The sequence below is a fragment of the Hyla sarda genome, chromosome 3 (assembly GCF_029499605.1).
Source record: "Hyla sarda isolate aHylSar1 chromosome 3, aHylSar1.hap1, whole genome shotgun sequence".
NCBI classification, from domain to species: Eukaryota; Metazoa; Chordata; class Amphibia; order Anura; family Hylidae; genus Hyla; species Hyla sarda.
Genome location: NC_079191.1, coordinates 414,567,356 through 414,589,593, shown reverse-complemented (window position 1 = coordinate 414,589,593; position 22,238 = coordinate 414,567,356). Strand labels below are relative to the sequence as shown.

The window sequence follows — 22,238 nt, the reverse complement described above, 5'->3', positions numbered from 1 at the left end:
CGCCTCTCTATAAACAGTTTTACCCTTTTCCTCAGCAGTTTCAGGGAGAGGGTGGAGTTATCCCACAAAGGGGCGGGGTTATCTCAAGAACGGGCGGAAGAAAGCTTTAAACACAGCACCAGCCTAGGGCTAGGCGGTATGACCAAATATGTGTATCACAGTATTTTTTTTAACTCACTGCTAGAGATGAGCGAACTTACAGTAAATTCGATTCGTCATGAACTTCTCAGCTCGGCAGTTGATGACTTATCCTGCATAACTTAGTTCAGCTTTCAGGTGCTCCGGTGGGCTGGAAAAGGTGGATACAGTCCTAGGAAAGAGTCTCCTAGGACTGTATCCACCTTTTCCAGCCCACGGGAGCAGCTGAATGCTGAACTAATTTATGCAGGAAAATCATCAACTGCCGAGCCGAGAAGTTCGTGACGAATCGAATTTACTGAAAGTTCGCTCACCTCTACTTACGGCGGTTCCACGGTATATAACGGTATTTTCAGCTTATTTTCTTTATCTTTTGCAGCCCGGGCATAGGGATACAGCGTACAGCAGTGGTCTCAAACCTGCGGACCTCCAGCTGTTGCAAAACTACAACTCCCAGCATGCCCGGACAGCCGTTGGCTGTCCGGGCATGCTGGGAGTTGTAGTTTTGCAACATCTGGAGGTCTGCAGGTTGGAGATCACTGGCGTACAGTGAGTTCAAGCGCCCGGCGGCCCCCCCAACAAAGAGGAGGATGGCAGTGCTTGCGGGTGACATATTCGAGTAGTACCCCGCCGGGCTGATTATTAATTGGCGTGGAGCAGAACAGTGCTGGCGGGTCACATGATTTGGTGGTGGGGGGGGGGGAACAGAACAGTGCTGGCGGGTCACATGATTTGGTGGGGGGGGAACAGAACAGTACTGGCGGGTCACATGATTTGGTGGGGGGGGGGAACAGAACAGTACTGGCGGGTCACATGATTTGGTGGGGGGGAACAGAACAGTACTGGCGGGTCACATGATTTGGTGGGGGGAACAGAACAGTGCAGGCGGGTCACATGATTTGGTGGGGGGGAACAGAACAGTGCTGGCGGGTCACATGATTTGGTGGGGGGGGAACAGAACAGTACTGGCGGGTCACATGATTTGGTGGGGGGAGCAGAACAGTGCTGGCGGGTCACATGATTTGGTGGGGGGAGCAGAACAGTGCTGGCGGGTCACATTATTTGGTGGGGGGGGAGCAGAACAGTACTGGCGGGTCACATGATTTGGTGGGGGGGAACAGAACAGTACTGGCGGGTCACATGATTTGGTGGGGGGGAACAGAACAGTACTGACGGGTCATATGATTTGGTGGGGGGAACAGAACAGTACTGGCGGGTCACATGATTTGGTGGGGGGAACAGAACAGTACTGGCGGGTCACATGATTTGGTGGGGGGGGGAACAGAACAGTACTGGCGGGTCATATGATTTGGTGGGGGGGAGCAGAACAGTGCTGGCGGGTCACATGATTTGGTGGGGGGGAGCAGAACAGTGCTGGCGGGTCACATGATTTGGTGGGGGGGAGCAGAACAGTGCTGGTGGGTAACATAAGATTAGTTCCCCGATGTGAGGACAGTGCTGCGCTGGGCTGATAATACATTCCCAAGGGGGAGGGGCCCAACCGGTATTGTGGTATTGGGGGAAAATTCATATCGTGCAGCACAAAAAAATCGGTATTTGGCATGAACCGGTATAATGCCCAGCACTACACCAGCCTGCCTCCAGTGCACATAAGAAACAAACATATTAGCAACAAGATGGATATCTCCTGAACGGCTGCAACGATTTTCACCTGGTAAGAAGCGTTAGAAACAGGGTCCCTTGTACTATCTACCTATATATACAGGTAAGTGGGTGGCCCTGCTGTCAGTTTATCTTTAATAGAATTAGGGCCTTTCAGAATAGCTGATTTGTCTGCATCTTTTGGGCAGCCAATAAAATAATCATTAATAGCCGCACCCCGTTCTATGTAGAGAGGTGATGGGCCTTGTGAGGGCTCAGAGATACTGAATGTATATAACCTGTAGTATAACTGTAGGTGGGATTCTAGTCAGTAACCACGGAGAGTCCTTGGTCAGAATAGAAGCTGTGGACACAAAACGGTAGTGTGGGGATGAGCCCTAACATAAGTAATTGTGCCGGCTGCACCCTCTACAAAGATCATAAAAAGTGAGCAAGGAAAACAATGTGATCAATTATCAAAAGATAAAGGATAAATACCCTGCAGTCCCCACCAGTCTCTATTTCCTAGGCGATAATTCCCGCATACCCCGATTATCCCATCATTATGTTGTGACCCTGGCACTTATACGTGACCGCTGATCTTCTTTTGGAGAACAATGCCACTTACTATTAGATGGGGAACAAAACGAGACCTTCGGTAGAACGAACTGGATGTAACAATTCAGAAGACGATTTACATGTACCTATCAATTTCCAGCGTGTTATCACAACAGTTCATTATGTACAGTCATAACAATGTAATGGGCCATTAACTGAAGGGGGAAACCACGACCGTGATCTGTGCGTCACAACACAAATACCGGCCAGTGTATAAGACAGTGGTCTCCAAAGTGTTAGGTGCCAGGATGACGCACATCACACAACAGGACATTATGTAGCGGCATATGTCCCGTTATCTCCCTCTGTGTGCCAGTTATTACTATCCCCCCCCCCCGTGTATCAGTTACTACCGTGTGTCAGTTATTACCGTCCCCATGTATCATTACTGACCCCCCCACGTATCAATTACTGTCCCCCCATCACCCCCGTGTGTCAGTTATTACCGTCCCCCATGTATCAGTTATCACCGTCCCCCATGTGTCAGTTATCACCGCCCCCCAGGTGTCAGTTATCACCGCCCCCCAGGTGTCAGTTATCACCGCCCCCCAGGTGTCAGTTATCACCGCCCCCCAGGTGTCAGTTATCACCGCCCCCCAGGTGTCAGTTATCACCGCCCCCCAGGTGTCAGTTATCACCGCCCCCCAGGTGTCAGTTATCACCGTCCCCCAGGTGTCAGTTATCACCGTCCCCCAGGTGTCAGTTATCACCGTCCCCCAGGTGTCAGTTATCACCGTCCCCCAGGTGTCAGTTATCACCGTCCCCCAGGTGTCAGTTATCACCGTCCCCCAGGTGTCAGTTATTACCGTCCCCCAGGTGTCAGTTATCACCGCCCCCCAGGTGTCAGTTATCACCGTCCCCCAGGTGTCAGTTATCACCGTCCCCCAGGTGTCAGTTATTACCGTCCCCCAGGTGTCAGTTATTACCGTCCCCCAGGTGTCAGTTATCACCGTCCCCCAGGTGTCAGTTATTACCGTCCCCCAGGTGTCAGTTATCACCGTCCCCCAGGTGTCAGTTATCACCGTCCCCCAGGTATCAGTTATTACCGTCCCCTGGGTGTCAGGCTTTACTGTCCCTCATCAACCCTGTGTGTCAGTTATTACCGTCCCCCAGGTATCAGTTATTACCGTCCCCCAGGTATCAGTTATTACCGTCCCCCAGGTATCAGTTATTACCGTCCCCCAGGTATCAGTTATTACCGTCCCCCAGGTATCAGTTATTACCGTCCCCCAGGTATCAGTTATTACCGTCCCCCAGGTATCAGTTATTACCGTCCCCCAGGTATCAGTTATTACCGTCCCCCAGGTATCAGTTATTACCGTCCCCCAGGTATCAGTTATTACCGTCCCCCAGGTATCAGTTATTACCGTCCCCCAGGTATCAGTTATTACCGTCCCCCAGGTATCAGTTATTACCGTCCCCCAGGTATCAGTTATTACTGTCCCCCAGGTGTCAGGCTTTACTGTCCCTCATCAACCCTGTGTATCAGTTATTACAGTCCTCTTATCCTCCCCCCATGTGTCCTCACTTTAAAAAAATAAACAAAACAAACTGTTTTACTTCCCTTCACCTTCGTTCCCACACTGAGCTCCCGTTTTTCCTCTGGGGTTGAGCAGTGGATGTCTTCGGCTGGCGCTCTGGCGTCACAGTCAATGAGCAGCCCTAGTGGTGACGTGACACTCCGTACTGGCTGAGTGGCTGTACTGGTCACCTGACATCCGCATTTTGTAACAGAGGAGTCCCAACCACAGGGAAAACAGGGGATCAGCAGGAACTGAGGCAGAACTAAGTACTTTTTTTTAATTTATTTAAAGATGCACAATCCTTAGTGGAAAATGGCTGACAAAAACCTGGGCGCCACTAAGAAATTGTCAGGATTTGTCAAGCCCTACAAAAATAAGGACACCATAGCGGGAGCTCGATCTGTGCAAAACAAACTGGACACAGATAAGAGAGCTGGGGACATCACTAAGGTACTAAGTGGTGATTCCGGACTTGCATACCATGGAGTAATGGCGTACTATAAATACGTGTCCTGTTTATGGGGTGCAGGAACCTGACACGCTACAGAATGGATTTCCCATTAGAGCGGCAGAGACCAGAAGAATGCCATGACTGAACAGAAGGATTGTATATAGGACAGATGCCAGCGAAACACTTTTCACTACAGCTTCAGCAATACCCAGCAGAAGAGTCTGTGGAGAAGTGTTCTATGCTTCATCGTGGGCCCGATGGTCAGAGTGACGTGACAGGTGCCGGTATTGGTCCAACTGGAAAACGTCTAGTGACTTCTTGTTTAACACCTTTGTTCTACTAGAATTATTTTTTCTGTGTGATGTCCCCTAGAACTCCACTTCACACACAATGCCACTTTTACAGGATTTTAAGCTTGCAGCACTTTTACTAGCCATAAAAGTAAAAAAGATATATACAGTGACCCCTTAACTTACAATGGCCTCAACATACAATAGTTTCAACATGCAATGGTCTGTTCTGGACCATTGTAACATGAAACCAGACTCAACATACAATGTACAGACAGTCCAGATCTGGTAGTGCCCCCTACAGTACAGGGAGGTATTACATGTTCTGTACTCTTTACCTGTACCAGGGTTAGCTGCTCCTCTGGACACCAGGTGAGGGCGGCTCCATTTTACATTTTTAGGACATTGTGTACTGCACAGGACCCTGAAGAAGCTTCTGTCCTCTACATAGACCAGCGTTTCCCAACCAGGGTGCCTCCAGCTGTTGCAAAACTACAACTCTCAGCATGCCCGGACAGCCAAAGGCTGTCCGGGCATGCTGGGATTTGTAGTTTTGCAACAGCTGGAGGCACCCTGGTTGGGAAACGCTGACATAGACAGTGATTTACAGCTCCCAGCAGCTTTCTTACTTTTATATGTAAGGATTTGCTTTATCTATATTAATCTACTTATTCATGAATCCTCATTTTTTCCTATTTTTGGATGACATTTTGGTGGCTTCAGAACCAATTACCAGGTTTCCATAGAGTTATGGTCTCAACATACAATTGTTTCAACATACAATGGTCGTCCTGGAACCGATTAATATTGTAACTTGAGGGACCACTGTGTGTATATATATATAATGTAAAATTGTGACCATCCTCAAGTGAAATATAACTCCATGACAAGACATGTAAAGAGACATCGCTTGTGCTTTAGTATAAGACCTGATCCATACAAATACAGCATGGAGGCAGAGTGGTCTATGGGTGCAATATACTGACTAGAAGGACGTATGGGTATTACTGACTAGAAGGACGTATGGGTATTACTGACTAGTAGGACACCGATCTGTTTTACATTAGTATACACACAACCTTAGGCTGCAATCATACAAGCATAATACAGATGAAAGTCCAGGCCCGACTGTAGATCTAAACACCAAAATTGAAGGCATCAGAGGGATATAAGAAGTGGTCAGTTAGGGTCGCTAGATCGGGTGAGGATTAGGCAAAAAAAAAAAAAAAAACTAAAAAAGAAGCTGCGTGAACATAGCCTCAGGTAGTGCTGGGCGGTATGACCAAAAATGTGTATCACGGTATTTTTCAAACTTATGGCGGTTCCAGAATATTTGACTTTTTTTTTACCACTCATTTCCCCCTTACACTGTATAAGGCTGGGTTCACACTACGTTTTCTCCCATACGGGAGCGCATACGGCAGGGGGGAGCTAAAACCTCGCGCACCCGTATGCCTTCGTATGCGCTCCCGTATGTCATTCATTTCAATGAGCCAGCCTGAGTGAAACGTTCGGTCGGTTCATTTTTGCGCCGTATGCGCTTTTACAACCGGACCTAAAACCGTGGTTGACCACAGTTTTAGGTCCGGTTGTAAAAGCGCATACGGTGCAAAAATGAGCCGACCGGACCGAACGTTTCACTCCGGCCGGCTCATTGAAATGAATGACATACGGGAGCGCATACGAAGGCATACGGGAGCGCGAGGTTTTAGCTCCCCCCTGCCGTATGCGCTCCCGTATGGGAGAAAACGTAGTGTGAACCCAGCCTAAGAATGTCATGGGTGGGGAATAATGTTTGATATGTCAAAGAGAGATTTGGTCAGTCAGAGTCTGGGCGTGCACACCCTGACCATTCACAAGAACAAGCCAGAAGAATTGCGCGCTTAGAGCGTTCTCTTCCGACTGTCTAGTGACCAGGACTGTAAATGGATGGAGCACAAATTTTTCCTGCTCGTTCTGGTTATTTGTTGGGGTCTAAACACTCAGACACCGACAGATAAAAACTAGGACATGTCAAAAGTCATTTTTGATTGACAGGTACACTTGAATGGTACCTTAACACATGCGTATTTTGCTGCAGCTGATTTTGCTACCCAATGACTTTAGTGGGTAGCAAAATCTGAAACACGATACCGAACCCTAAGGGCCCATTAACACCGAATCAGCAGAATGAATCACCATAGACGGACAAGCATTTTTGGGTGGATTCCACTGAACAAACAAACATGTTTATTCTCTCAGCAAAGTCTGGGATCCGTCAGAAACTGCATAGTGTGAATGGCGCAGCAGAAGGTTTTCTGCACCGGAATTCATCTTGTAAAATACGTAGAGTGAATGGGCCCTAAGGGTATGTCCTCGCTGAGTAAACTGAAAGGAACAAGCCGATTTGGAGCAGAATTTCTAAGTGCATAGAAATAATCCCACATGGAAGCCTCATCAATTTGGATTCCAAACATGAAGTCTGCCTAAAGGAGTACTCCACTGCTCAGTGTTTAGAACAAACTGTTCCGACCGCTGGAGCTTGTGACGTCATAGCCCCGCCCCATCATCAAGTCACGCCCTGCCCCCTCAATGTAAATGTATGGGAGGGGGCGTGACAGCCTTCAATACCCCTCCCATAGAATTGCATTAAGGGGGCGGGGATGTGATGTAATGAGGGGGCGGGGCTATGACATCACAAGCTCCCAACACCGGCTCCAGCAGTCGGAACAGTTTGTTCTAAACAATGAGCAGCTTAGCTTAGTTTACTTAGTGTAAATTGCTAATACTGTTCAGTGCTATGCATAGGACATAGCACTGATCAGTATTATCAGCCATCTCCTGCTCTGGTCTGCTCGATCTCAGACCAGAGCGGGAGACGGCAGGAGCCAGGTGAGGGACCTCCGGCCGCCACTACAGATAATCGGATCGCCGCGGAGGCGCTGTGGGCGAGCCAATCATCTATTTTAACTTGCGCATTGCCGCAGATGCCGTGACCTGTACAGATCACGGCATCTGAGGGGTTAATGGCGGACATCCGCGCGATCGCGGATGTCGGCCATTACCGGCGGCTCCCCAGCTGCTGATAGCAGCTGGAACCTGCCGTGTATGACGCGAGCACCGCTCCGATGCTTGCGGTCATACACAGGATGTAAATGTACCTCCTGGTGCGGGAAGCACCGCCAAACCAGGACGTACATTTACGTCCGTGGTCGTTAAGGGCCTGTTCACATGGTGGAATTTACGGATTCTCCATGCAAAAACCGTGGCACACAATAACTTTAGGGTGCGTTCACACACTATTACTAGCAGCGAGTTTCCTGCTGCGGGAATCCTGTTGCGAGTTACGCAACCATTGATTTAAAATGGGTCCACAGACAGTCCGCAATAGTGTCAGATATAGGACTGTCCACGGACCCATTCAAATGAATGGTAGCGTAACTCGCAGAAGGATTCCCGCAGTGGGAAACCCGCTGCTAGTTACAAGCTGATTTAAGCAGAATTTTCACATGAAATTCTGCGTGGAACCAAAGTCCCGTTGATGACAATGAAAGGTCCTGACGAGGATTCTTTTCTGCTTCACGAACTGACATAGGACCATATTATCCTTTTCAGGACCTTCCATTGACATCAATGGGTTTTTGAGTCCACAAGGATTTAAAGCATGAATTGAGGCAGAATCTATATGGCAATTCTGCAGGATTCTGCCTCAAATTACCTTAAAGTTCATGAGTTTCCTCACTGAGACGTTGAGGATTTCAGCATTTTCACTGGGAAAATTTACAGAGGAAATTCTGCCGTGTGAATGGGCCCTAAGGGAGTGAGGCTTCAGATGGGCATTCTAGTTTTTAAGTTGATCTACAAGAAAAACAGAATTCTCTGGACCTATCAGCACATGTCAGCTGTACTTTGATTCTATTTAACTAGTTGGGACCTGTCTATTTGGCGACAATTTTTTGTCACTCTACTTTGACCCTCTAAAATCAGTGGTCTCCAACCTGCGGACCTCCAGATGTTGCAAAACTACAATTCCCAGCATGCCCGGACAGCCGTACGTCACGAACTTCTCGGCTCGGCAGTTGATGACTTATCCTGCATAAATTAGTTCAGCTTTCAGGTGCTCCGGTGGGCTGGAAAAGGTGGATAAAGTCCTAGGAAAGAGCACCTGAAAGCTGAACTAATTTACGCAGGATAAGTCATCAACTGCCGATCCGAGAAGTTCGTGACGAATCGAATTTACTGTAAGTTCGCTCATCTCTACTTACGGCGGTTCCATGGTATATAACGGTATTTTCAGTTTATTTTCTTTATCTTTTGCAGCCCGGGCATAGGGATACAGCGTACAGCAGTGGTCTCCAACCTGCGGACCTCCAGCTGTTGCAAAACTACAACTCCCAGCATGCCCGGACAGCCGTTGGCTGTCCGGGCATGCTGGGAGTTGTAGTTTTGCAACATCTGGAGGTCTGCAGGTTGGAGACCACTGCCCTAAATCAACAAGTGAACTGAAGGCTGCAGAAGCGGAAATGACACGGGTAACACTAAATCCTATTACACTCATGTCCTTGGTCACATCTCCAGACAATAGGGCTTGTCATGATTATGAACCTAGGACTACAGCGGGACTGGACAGGGCTCTGGGACTTGGAGTAGTGTTTCTTAACCAGAGTTCCTCCAAAACTACAAGTCACAGCATGCCCGGACAGCCTCCCAGAAACCTGCCACAGCCCGAGGTCTCAGGGCTCATCTGATGGAAAATACAATTAGTAATAGAGACATCACATACAAGTCCAGTCAGGCTAAAAATCACTTCTAAATAAGGAGTTTATGAAAGTGTGCATGCCAGAGAAATATCAGGTTCAACATTTTCCATCTTAAAATAAATCTTTTCCCATTGAGGTACTGGAGTAACCCACGGCTCACAAGGGACACTTGGTTATACGCATTTGGATGCAGTGGACAAGATTCACTTTTAGATCCTGTGATAAATTACGAAAACACAGATTTTACTTTGGTAGAAATAATTTTTTTTTTTTTAAATCAACTGGTGCCAGTAAGTTAAACAGATTTGTAAATTACTTCTATTAAAAAATCTTAATCCTTCCAGTACTTATTAACTGCTGAATACTACAGAGGAAATTATTTTCTTTTTGGACAGTTTTTTCTGCTGACATCACGAGCACAGTGCCCTCTGCTGACATCTCTGTCCATTTTAAGAACTGTCCAGAGTAGGAGAAAATCCTCATAGAAAACATATGCTGCTCTGGACAGTTCCTAAAATGGACAGAGATGTCAGCAGAGAGCACTGTGGTCATGATGTCAGCAGAGAGCTGTGTCCAAAAAGATAAGAATTTCCTCTGTAGTATACAGCAGTTAATAAGTACTGAAAGGATTAAGATTTTTTAACCCCTTAACGACGCAGGACGTATATTTACGTCCTGCGTCGGCTCCCGCGATATGAAGCGGGATCGCGCCGCGATCCCGCATCATATCGCGTCGGTCCCGGCGCTAATCAACGGCCGGGACCCGCGGCTAATACCACACATCGCCGATCGCGGCGATGTGCGGTATTAACCCTTTAGAAGCGGCGGTCAAAGCTGACCGCCGCTTCTAAAGTGAAAGTGACCCGGCTGCTCAGTCGGGCTGTTCGGGACCGCCGCGGTGAAATCGCGGCGTCCCGAACAGCTGATCGGACACCGGGAGGGCTCTTACCTGCCTCCCCGGTGTCCGATCGACGAATGACTGCTCCGTGCCTGAGATCCAGGCAGGAGCAGTCAAGCGCCGATAACACTGATCACAGGCGTGTTAATACACGCCAGTGATCAGCATTAGAGATCAGTGTGTGCAGTGTTATAGGTCCCTATGGGACCTATAACACTGCAAAAAAAAATGTAAAAAAAAAAGTGTTAATAAAGGTCATTTAACCCCTTCCCTAATAAAAGTTTGAATCACCCCCCTTTTCCCATAAAAAAAATAAAACAGTGTAAAAAAAATAAAAAATAAACATATGTGGTATCGCCGCGTGCGTAAATGTCCGAACTATAAAAATATATCATTAATTAAGCCGTACGGTCAATGGCGTACGCGCAAAAAAATTCCAAAGTCCAAAAAAGCGTATTTTGGTCACTTTTTATATCATTAAAAAATGAATAAAAAGTGATCAAAAAGTCCGATCAAAACAAAAATCATACCGATAAAAACTTCAGATCACGGCGCAAAAAATGAGTCCTCATACCACCCCATACGTGGAAAAATAAAAAAGTTATAGGGGTCAGAAGATGACATTTTTAAACGTATAAATTTTCCTGCATGTAGTTATGATTTTTTCCAGAAGTGCGACAAAATCAAACCTATATAAGTAGGGTATCATTTTAATCGTATGGACCTACAGAATAATGATAAAGGTGTAATTTTTACCGAAATATGCACTGCGTAGAAACGAAAGCCCCCAAAAGTTACAAAATGGCGTTTTTTTTTTCGATTTTGTCGCACAATGATTTTTTTTTCCGTTTCGCCGTGCATTTTTGGGTAAAATGACTAATGTCACTGCAAAGTAGAATTGGCGACGCAAAAAATAAGCCATAATATGGATTTTTAGGTGGAAAATTGAAAGGGTTATGATTTTTAAAAGGTAAGGAGGAAAAAACGAAAGTGCAAAAACGGAAAAACCCTGAGTCCTTAAGGGGTTAAGGGCTGAGCGATTTCACGTTTTTGCATTTTCGTTTTTTCCTCCTTGTCTTTAAAAAATCATAACCCTTTCAATTTTGCACCTAAAAATCGGTATTATGGCTTATTTTTTGCGCCACCAATTCTTCTTTACAGTGACATTAGTCATTTTACCGAAAAATCCACGGCGAAACGGAAAAAAAAAATCATTGTGCGACAAACTTGAGGAAAAAAATGCCATTTTGTACATTTTGGGGGCTTCCGTTTCTACGCAGTACATTTTTGTGTAAAAATGACACCTTATTTTTATTCTGTAGGTCCATACAGTTAAAATGATACCCTCCTTATATAGGTTTGATTTTGTATTACTTCAGAAAAATCATAACTACATGCAGGGAAATTTATACGTTTAAAATTGTCATTTTCTGAGCCCTATAACTTTTTTATTTTTCTGTGTTCAGGACGCTATGAGGGCTCATTTTTTGCGCCGTGATCTGAAGTTTTTAGCAGTACCATTTTTGTTCTGATCAGACTTTTTGATCACTTTTCAATCACTTTTTGTGGTATAAAAAGTGATCAAAAATGCGCAATTTTGGCCTTTGGAATTTTTTGTGCGTACATCATTGAACGTGCGGTTTTAAAAGTGTTATTTTTTTTAATTCTGACATTTCCGCACGCGGTGATACCACATATGTTTATTTTTATTTACACTGTTTTATTTTGTTACTAGGAAATGCCGGGTGATTTAAACTTTTAATTCAGAAGGGAATACCTGAAAGGGTTAACTTTTTTTTTTTTTTTTTTTTTTTGCGAGCTCATAGCTCCTATAGGGAGGGACCTATGAGCTTGCAATGGCTGATTGCATACACAGCTTGTTGCCTTGCCGTTGCATGGCAACAAGCTGTGTAATCGGCGGTTGATTGCTTCAGCCTGTAACTCAGGCATGGAGCAATCAATCGGAGCCCGGACGCTGACGAAAGAAGGTAGGGACCTTCTTCTCTCCGGGTAGCTGATCGGGGCATCGTGGTTGTATCACGATGACCCCGATCAGCCCGACTGAGCAGCCGGGAAGCATTTACTTTCACTTTTGATGCTGTGCTCAGCTTTGAGCGCCGCATCAGAAGGGTTAATAGCGCGTGGCCGAACGATCGCTGCCACGCGCTATTAGCCGCGGGTCCCGGCTGTGAATAGGCGCCAGGACCATGCGTTATAGACAGGGACTGGACTTAGGATGTACTCATACGTCCTAAGTCCTTAAGGAGTTAAAAGAAGTAATTTACAAATCAGTTTAACTTTCTGGTACCAGTTGATTTAAAAATAATAATTTCCACCGGAGTACCCCTTTAAAAGGGAAACTGACAGCAGTTTCCTGCACTAAACTCAATACATGGGGTTATCATGCAGGTGAACTGGATTACAATGAAGTATCACTTACCCAAATCCACGATCCAGAGACACACGCTTTATTAGCGAGTATTGGTAATATAGAATTGCCAGGCTTTGTTTACTGCATACCCAGCAACCCTGCACCGATATGCCTGCCCGCCTTGTGCTTACAAGGGCAAAGAAACCATGAATATTCATGAGGCAGGCGGGCATAACGGTGCAAAGGCGATAGAGGCAGAAAAGCTGGGTACACCTGGTCCCGCCTCCATTGCACAGTCGCCTATTAACATATTAGCAATGGAAGCTAATAAAACTGGTATCATCGGAACCAGGTAAATGATACCTCAATGTAATCAGGTTTACTGGCACCATAACCCTGTGTTTTGGGTTTTGTGTAGTTGAACCAGTTGTCTGTTTCCCTTTAAATGAGACTCAAACCACCAAATGTTCATAAGAACCCGCACAGTCACATAACCTATACAGAAGAGGTTTTGCGCCACAGTTCAGTCAGTACGACTGGGAACACAACAATGGATCCCGGTACAGCTCAGAGGCACCATCTGGGAGGTAAAATTTGTCCCGCAGAACCGAGAAGGGGAGGAGGGTCTTCGAGCGTGGATCAATTATGTCAGCTAAGTGAAAAAGATGAGATTGGATCCATGGACTGACAGTTATAGGGTCCCAACTATTTGGGATCACAGGGTTGTAAAGGAGGGGAGTAAGAAGTGTGATATTAGATTTAAGATGGAACATGGACATGGATTGTATCCAAATGTCAATCGTCCATTTCATGGGACCCAATAATTTAGGGGAAGGACATATGGGGTCTTTAGACCATATAAAAAAAACTTGGGTGTATAGGGGAGACCCACATCTTCTCTACCTCCGTCCATTTGTTAAAGGCCAGAAAAGTTGACCAGGATGGGATTCTGCGTAAGTGGGCAGCAAGGTAATATTTATGCAGATCTGGCACAGCAAGACCTCCATAAGATTTTTTAGTAGTAAGGACGGATGCAGGGATTCTATGGTGGCCCCCACCCCAGATAAATTTAAACATTTCAGAATGAAGTTTTTTTTAGCATGGTTTTGGGGACATGGACAGGCAATGTTTCAAGCAAATATAATACTTTAGGTAGTATAGACATCTTGACTGTGGCCATCCTCCCGAAGAAGGACAGCGGGAGGGAAGACCATTTTTTCAATAAAGCTTTGATATTATTCAGGAGGGGTGGGAAGTTAGCCTTATATAAAGTTGAGTATTTAGTGGTGAGGTGAATCCCTAAGTAAGAGATGGAGCCAGATTGCCATTTATATGGGAAGGAGGATTTTAAGGACTTCGGTCTTGTGGGAATTTATTTTATAACCTGATAGACTGCTGTATTCAGAAAGGGCTATATGTAGGTTCGGTAGGGAGATCTGGGGGTTACGCACCCGACATTCTAAACGAACGCTGGGTTCAGCAGGAGTACCCCTTCAAGGCAATTCATACCAATTAGCATCAGTAAGTTTCCATACCATTGCAGAGTGGTCTCAAATTCAGAGAAGCTATGGAGGACTACGGGTTTTACCTTCCATAAAGATTTTAGAAGGAAACCCCACAACATAAGTTGGCTGCTGTAGCTGTTAAAATCCACACTGCAGGTCAGTTTCTTTTTTCTGCTGTGTAGAGAAGGTTCTGATATTTACTTTGCTGGTACAGTAATCTGCAGTGGATTTGAAGTAAAATTTTTGCGTGGAAAATCTGCAGCAAATCAGTCTAGAGAGCGTTTACTTCAATAGGACCTGCATACAACTGTATGAGAACTCCTTATGTCTCCAATGTAACTCCATACTAAAGAGGTTCACTGACATTTTCACCCACTACAGATCTAAAACATTCAGGGTGAGCACATTTATTGTAAATAAAGATCTTTCTATGGATATGGAGAAAGATTTTTGTACTATAAAGGCTGGGTTCAGACTACAGAATTTCCTAGCCCAATTCCGCTAGAAAATGACAGAGTTCCATTGCTGTCAGTAGGATTACGCTATACAGTATTAGCAATTTCAGCAATTTCGCTGCCAAAAGAATAATCTTGCTCATTCTTTCAGTGAAATACCATGAAGAATACATTGTGGTCTATGGGGACTGGCAATGTTGGGGAGGTGGCGCCGGCCACTTGCAGAGAAGAAGAAGAAAAAAAAACAACTAAATATATATATATGTGAGGTAGAGCAGCACATCCGAATAGCGTCAATGTAATATGGGTGCAAGTGGGGCCAATCGCAGCCCTGGTCACTGGCGGCAGTAATCGACACAAATAGAAAGCGTCCCACAGCACTCCAATATATGGAGAAAAGCAGTGTAGTTTATTTCCTCATATGTGGCAAGCAACGTTTCCACTGTCAGAGTCAAAACGTTGCTTGCCACATAAGAGGAAATAAACTACACTGCTTTCACCTTATATTGGAGTGATGTGGGACACTTTCTATTTGTGTGTATGTGTAATTATATATATATATCTCTAACCTATCTCTCTCTCTATCTAATCTATCTCTCTATTATATACATATATGCAAAAGAGGTGGAGAACAGCACTGGGTCCCAGGTGACCGTCCGGATAACCAGTCCAGTATAACGACATCCACACACCAATAGGTCACAGCACAAAAGTAGCAGACTCCCAAGTTCAAATAGGCTGTTGTCTTTTAAAGGGGTACTCCGCCCCTAGACATCTTATCCCCTATCCAAAGGATAGGGGATAAGATGTCAGATCGCCGCGGTGCCGCTGCTGGGGAGCCCTGGGATCCCCGCTGCGGCACGCCGCTCTCATGACAGCACAGAGCGAGTTCGCTCTGCACGTAATGACGGGCAATACAGGGGCCAGAGCATCGTTACGTCACAGCCCCGCCCCTTGTGACGTCACGGCCCGCCCCTTTCAATACAAGTCTATGGGAGGGGGCGTGGCGGTCATCACGCCCCCTCCCATAGACTTGCATTAAGGGGATGGGCTGTGATGTCACGAGGGGCGGAGCCATGACGTCACGCTGCTCCGTCCCCCGTATCACCCGTCATTACGCACAGAGCGAACTCTCTCTGTGCTGTAATGAGAGCGGCGTGCCGCAGCGGGGATCCCAGGCGATCTGACAAAGGATAGGGGATAAGATGTCTAGGGGCGGAGTACCCCTTTAATTGTTACCATAAGTGCAACGTTTCGGCTATACGTTCACCTTTGTCAAGGGCTAACATATAGCCGAAACGTTGCACTTCTGGTAACCATTAAAAGCCTATTTGAACTTGGAGTCTGCTACTTTTGTGCTGTGACCTATTGGTGTGTGGATATCACAATTAAAGCGATGCGCTGCACAGTAGGTGTATCCTATCTAATAGCAGAATATCAGAGATTACTGGCAGCCCTACAGAACTGGTGACCCACGGAGGCTGTATTCAATATCAGACGAGAAGCAGAACTGATTTATAATACATCTGCGGGGGTCACCGGCTCCCTGTGGTGCTGATGCTAATAAATCAAGATGACTGCTTTCTATTTTGCCAGTAATGTTATGAGGTGTCCAAAGGAACAAGACACAGGCACCATGGCAGGGTGTTTACATCCAGTCTCCCACAGAGGTGTGTGCAGCTTTCTATGTTATGTCCCCAAAAAGAGCAAAAGTTGTTTCCCAACAAAGCCAGTAATGTCCCTCTTTGACACCAATAATGTTCAACCCCCCCCCCCCCCCCCCCCCCCCCCCGTAAACAATCAGTATCCTACTTTTATAGGATTTTTTATATAATATATTTTATATAAAACATAATATAATATACACAATTCAGTAAAGCATACTATAGCTTGTGCTGCAATATCCCCGCTCTGCTTTATTAAATGATAGGTTGGTTCACATTTAGTATTTTGGTCAGCATTTTGAGCCAATACCAATAGTGGAATCCACAAATAAAATAAAAACTGTAATGGAAAGATTTACACCCCAATTCCTGGTATTCGCTGAAAATACTGTGTGCAAACCCAGCCAAATAGTGGCTTACCAACAGTAATGTATCAGGACTCCAGCATCAGTACTATGACAGCTATACCGCCATATGCCACTGCGCATATCTTAATAGTAAAAGATGTAGACAATTTTTATATTTATATATATATATATATATATATATATATATATATATGAATATGCAAATCAGCTCATTACATCACCTTTTCAGGCGATGTTCCCTGGTATCAGCTTAGCTCCAGTTACAGAATATAAAAAGCTAATCGGGATTAATGCCAAGCCAGAACTCTCTCTCCAGAAGGAAAGAGCACCGATAATACCAGGGAACATCGCCTGAAAAGGTGATGTAATGAGCTGATTTGCATATTCCCCAACCCAGAATGCCTGCGGAGTGCTTAGTGGCCCTTGAAAGCTCCGTCACACCAGGAGTGGTGAAATCTCCCTGAGTTAAATACTCATCCCGTTATATATATATATATATATATATATATATATATACACACACACACACACACACACAAATACACTGCTCAAAAAATAAAGGGAACACTAAGATAACACATCCTAGACCTGAATGAATGAACTAATCGTATGAAATACTTTCGTCTTTACATAGATGAATGTGCTGACAACAAAATCAGACAAAATGATCAATGGAAATAAATGTATCAACCCATGGAGGTCTGGATATGGAGTCACACTCAAAATCAAAGTGGAAAACCCCACTACAGGCTGATCCAACTTTATGTAATGTCCTTAATACAAGTCACAATGAGGTTCAGTAGTGTGTGTGGCCTCCACGTGCCCGTATGACCTCCCTACAACACCTGGGCATGCTACCGATGAGGTGGTGGATGGTCTCCTGAGGGATGTCCTCCCAGACCTGGACTAAAGCATCCACCAACTCCTGGACAGGCTGTGGTGCAACGTGGCGTTGGTGGATGGAGCGAGACATGATGTCCCAGATGTGCTCATTCGGATTTGGGCACAGTGTTGGGCTGTAAGCACAGCCCCCACCTGTGGACGTCGGGCCCTCATACCTCCCTCATGGAGTCTGTTTCTGACCGTTTGAGTGGACACATGCACATTTGAGGCCTGCTGGAGGTCATTTTGCAGGGCTCTGGCAGTGCTCCTCCTTGCACAAAGGTGGAGGTAGCGCTCCTGCTGCTGGGTTGTTGCCCTCCTACGGCTTCCTCCACGTCTCCTGATGAACTGGAAATTCCGAGGTGTGCACAGTGCAGCAGAATCCCATTGAATTCAGCTGCTGCAGAATTCCGTACGGAAATTGCGACGTGTGAACATGGCCTTACACTTCCTTCTGTTATCACTAGAAAGGCTCATGGATCTTAGACAGAATCTGTCTTCAGTAAACGAATAATATCCCAAAAAGGTGTCTGTAGGTCATCAGAAATGTACAATTAAACATAGATGATTCAGGTTTCCTGAGGACAGCATAGCCTGAGACATCGAGGTGGGGGATATACAATTCTATACTTTTAGCATTTTCATTTAAAAAAAATAATCTGTTGCTGCTAGGGATTAGAGAAAGCCTGCGAGTCCTGCTTCCCTGCCAACTCAGAAAGCCTGTGAGTGCTCTCTATCACCCAAAGTGCAAATGTGTCACACTAAAAAAGGGCACAAAGGATGCGGTCTATCGCTAAGCCCTTCAACAGGATAGAGGCCCCTCAACAAACCTACTCTTCACCTCCGGGCCAAAAGGCACCTGCAAGGATCCAGGTTCGATGCCCCTTTTCGCCGAAGCTACTAAGGGGCCACAAGTGCGCCTGGCTTCAATCTAGGCATTAACCAAGGTATCAGCCAAGGAGCCGTATACTGATGGCATCTCGGCCAAAGCCAAGATGCCCAGGGGTTGCAGGGAGGTGAGAAACCAAATGGCCACACACACCTCCCCTAGACCGCTAGAAGGGCTACCGCACCCAGACAAATCCTGTGTAAAAACACGTAAAAGTGCCACAGTGAAACAAAAACAAAAAATAAGTGGATGAGTGCAGATATACTGCCCGTTCATCCGTCCGGATCTATAAAAATTTCCCTGATCCTATCCAGAAGGCCGGGATACCAAGGGTGAGTGCCAAAGGTGAAGAGTTAATGGTGCAGGTGCTTCCATTGTGAGTCCAGCTTCCCTGCCTACTCAGGATTCACAGAATTTGTCTGTTTCTTATACCTACTCGTAGAGAAAGCCTGCGAGTCCTGCTTCCCTACCTATTCATAGAGAAAGCCTGTGAGATCTGCTTCCGAGCCTACTCATATAGAAAGTCTGTACGTCCAGTTTTCCCCACCTACTCAGAGAAAGCCTGTGAGCCCAGACTTCCCAGTTCACTTCTAAACAAAGGCTGTGAGTTATGCGTTCCTTGCCCTCCAATAGGAAATCTGTGAGTCCTGCTTCTCCTGTTCACACATAGGAACAGCCTAAGTGTCCTTTTCCTCTCTGCCACAGAGGATTGACAAGTTTTCCTCTATAAGTTTTGTTCATGAGGAGTTACAAAAACTGGACCTGAGGGAATGGACTACAGAAAATCACCAATAAATATCGTTTCTAAGTAAGTGACCAAATTGGCCCCATTCATGTGTTTGATTTATTGTGGATACTGCACATAATTGTGGCATTAAAAAAATAAAAAATAATCCACCTCCAATGGATGAGAATTAGGTTTACACAAGCGCTTAAAAGGGGTTATCAAGTAAGGTGATTTTTAGTAGCATGTACCTGCCAGAACTAGGCATTTCCTGTTGAATTTCATTCTCTAAACTACACATCCCATAGTTCCATAGTTTGTAAGTATAAGGTCACTTTCCTCCTCCCCACACATCAGCAACCCCACCCATAGAAACACACCTGTGATCCCTTCAATGCAATACACCAGTGTTTTCTAATCAGTGTGCCTACAGCTGTTGCAAAATGATCTCTCTCCCACCCACCGGTCACTCCACCTATGGAAGCAGGACAGACTCCCTCTGATCACCTGACTAGTGATGTCAGGTCTCGACACACACTGCAACCTGGTAAATCCCGAGACATGAGTAATTTTGTATGCTGTTAAAAAAAAAAAAATTGAGGAGAAAATCCCAAGAATTGCGAGACCACCACGAAACATAGGTACACACACTATATTATAAACTACACTAATTTTACAGCCCCTATAGCACAGTCAAATAAAAAAAAAAGATCCTGGAATACGCCTTTAAGAGAATTTGCCATGGAATCAAACAGAATGCTACTTATTTCTGAAAACTCTGCATGAAAAAGCTGAGGAACAGCTCAAATGAAAGACAATGGGACTAATCCTTATGAAGATCTACAGGAGTACAAACCGCACAACCTCAGCAGAAATCCAGGTGCAAAAGTCAGATTTCTATTGGTGAATTTTCCGTCAAATACATGCCAGATTAAAACAGACATGTGAAAGGGTTAGTTTACAGTAAGAAATACCGCCAGGAACTTCCACTCTGAAATTTCTGAGCAGAATCTGTTTGCAGCAGTTTCCCATTGCTGTCAATGAGATTCCACTGTGCAGTTCACACTAAGGTAACTCCACACGGACTGCACTGCACAATGGAGACAGCGCAGGTCCGTGTGGTCATAGCCCTGACTGATATCGACAGAGCCCGATGCACCCGAAATGTCAATTTCTCAGTGTGAACTGACCCCAAGAGTGATTTCGCTCCTTAAAGATTTGTCTGCGACTGTCCCATCCATGTGAATGGTGCTTGTAGGAATCTACGAACCTGCTGCTGTAAAAACGCATTCAGATGCATTAAATCGTTTTTTATAGTCTTACAAACCTGTAGCATTAGAATATACCTTAATAGAAATAGAAACGTGACTGTACATTTAATGGAGAGCTTTCTGCTCTATTGCTTGCTTATAATTTATAGTTTAGTTTTAAGAAATTGCTGTTTATACATAAACTTGATATAAAGACAAGGTTTGTTCTCCAAAGGTAAACTGAACTCTACTACGTTCTGGCCATAAGCCACCTCATGAGTCACCTACATATTTACTTAGGAAATCACTGAAGATCATATCAATAAATCAACTTTACTGCCCTCTACATCCATAAAAATATACAGATTTATTTTATAAAAAAAACATTTCACATTCTGACCATGGCCAATTAATCAAATAATAATTAATTATTAATTATTATTATTATTATCTCCTTAAGGAGGCAGGGCGTACTTGTACGTCTCGCTCCAGCGATATAACACGGGGTCACGCGGTGACCCAGCGTCATATCGGGTTGATCCCTGAGGCTAACGGTAGCTGAGACCCATGGCTAATAGAGGACATCACCGATCGCGGTGACGTGCGCTATTAACCCTTTAGATGCAGCGATCAAAGTTGATCGCCGCGTCTAAGGTTAAAAAAAATAAAAATGACATTCCAGGTGCTGGTCTGATCAGGACCCCCGCGGTGTTCCGATAAAGCTAGAATGCATTAGGAGGGTCCCTTACCTGCCTCCTGCGTGTCTGTTCGGCGATTGATTGCTCCAAGATTTAGATCCAGGCTTGAGCAATCGAGCGCCGATAACACTGATTAATGCAATGCTATGGCATAGCAATGATCAGTGCTGGCAATCAAGATACTGCACGTTATAGTCCCCTATGGGGGCTAACACATTGCAAAAAAAAAATAACAAAAAAAAAATTTTGAAATGTGATTTAACGCCTTCTCTAATAAAAGTTAGAATCACCCCCCTTTTCACATTTAAAAGAAAATTTTTAAAAACTATGTAAATAAAAATATAAACATGTGGTATAGACGCATGCCTAAATGTCCGAACTATAAAAATATATCATTAGTTAAACTGCATGGTCAGTGGCGTGCACGCAAAAAACATTTCCAAAGTCCAAAATAAAAATGTTGGTCACTTTTTATACCATAAAAATAAAAAAAAATTATAAAAGCGATCAAAAGGTCCGATCAAAACAAACCGTATATGGTACCGATAAAAACTTCAGATCACCGCACCAAAAAATAAATAAAAATGAGCCCTCATACATCCCCGTATGCGGAAAAATAAAGTTATAGGGGTCATCATTTTCGTGCATGAAGTTATGACTTTTTCCAGAAGTACGACAAAATCAAACCTATATAAGTAGGGTATCATTTTAATCGTATGGACCTACAGAATAATGATAAGGTGTAATTTTTACAGAAAAATGTACTGCGTAGAAACGGAAGACCCCAAAAGTTACAAAATGGCATTTTTTCTTCAATTTTGTCACACAATGATTTCTTTCTTCGGTTTCGCCATAGATTTTTGGGTAAAATGACTGATGTCATTACAAAGTAGAATTGGTGGCGCAAAAAATAAGCCATAATATGGATTTTTAGGTGGAAAACTGAAAGGGTTACGATTTTTTAAACTTAAGGACAAAAATAAAAGGAAATGCAAAAACTGGGGGTTATTGATAATAATAATAATTAATTATTATTATTATTATTATTTTTAAAAAAATCTGTTAACTGTGTCCATAAAAGTCTGGGATATTAAACCATCACCCTTTTTCTGCATGGGGTGTGTAAATAAATTAGAAATAGTCAGTGCTGCTAACCTAAACAAAAAAAACAAA

General features: G+C 44.7%; 1 protein-coding gene across 3 annotated transcripts in view; it reads right to left on the bottom strand.

Annotated features, from left to right (window-relative positions):
• PPP2R5A (protein phosphatase 2 regulatory subunit B'alpha) overlaps positions 1-22,238 on the bottom strand; it is a 118,027-nt gene that overhangs the window by 57,618 nt on the left and 38,171 nt on the right. Inside the window, exon 1 of one of the 3 annotated variants that reach the window (XM_056568264.1) lies at positions 3,929-4,056. The exons of 1 other annotated variant lie outside the window; for it this stretch is intronic. The gene's annotated coding sequence lies outside the window, so the exon portion shown is untranslated. Of the gene's footprint in view, positions 1-2,368; positions 2,532-3,928; positions 4,057-22,238 lie in introns of those variants that run through there. One more of the 3 variants, XM_056568265.1, reaches the window with a different exon arrangement.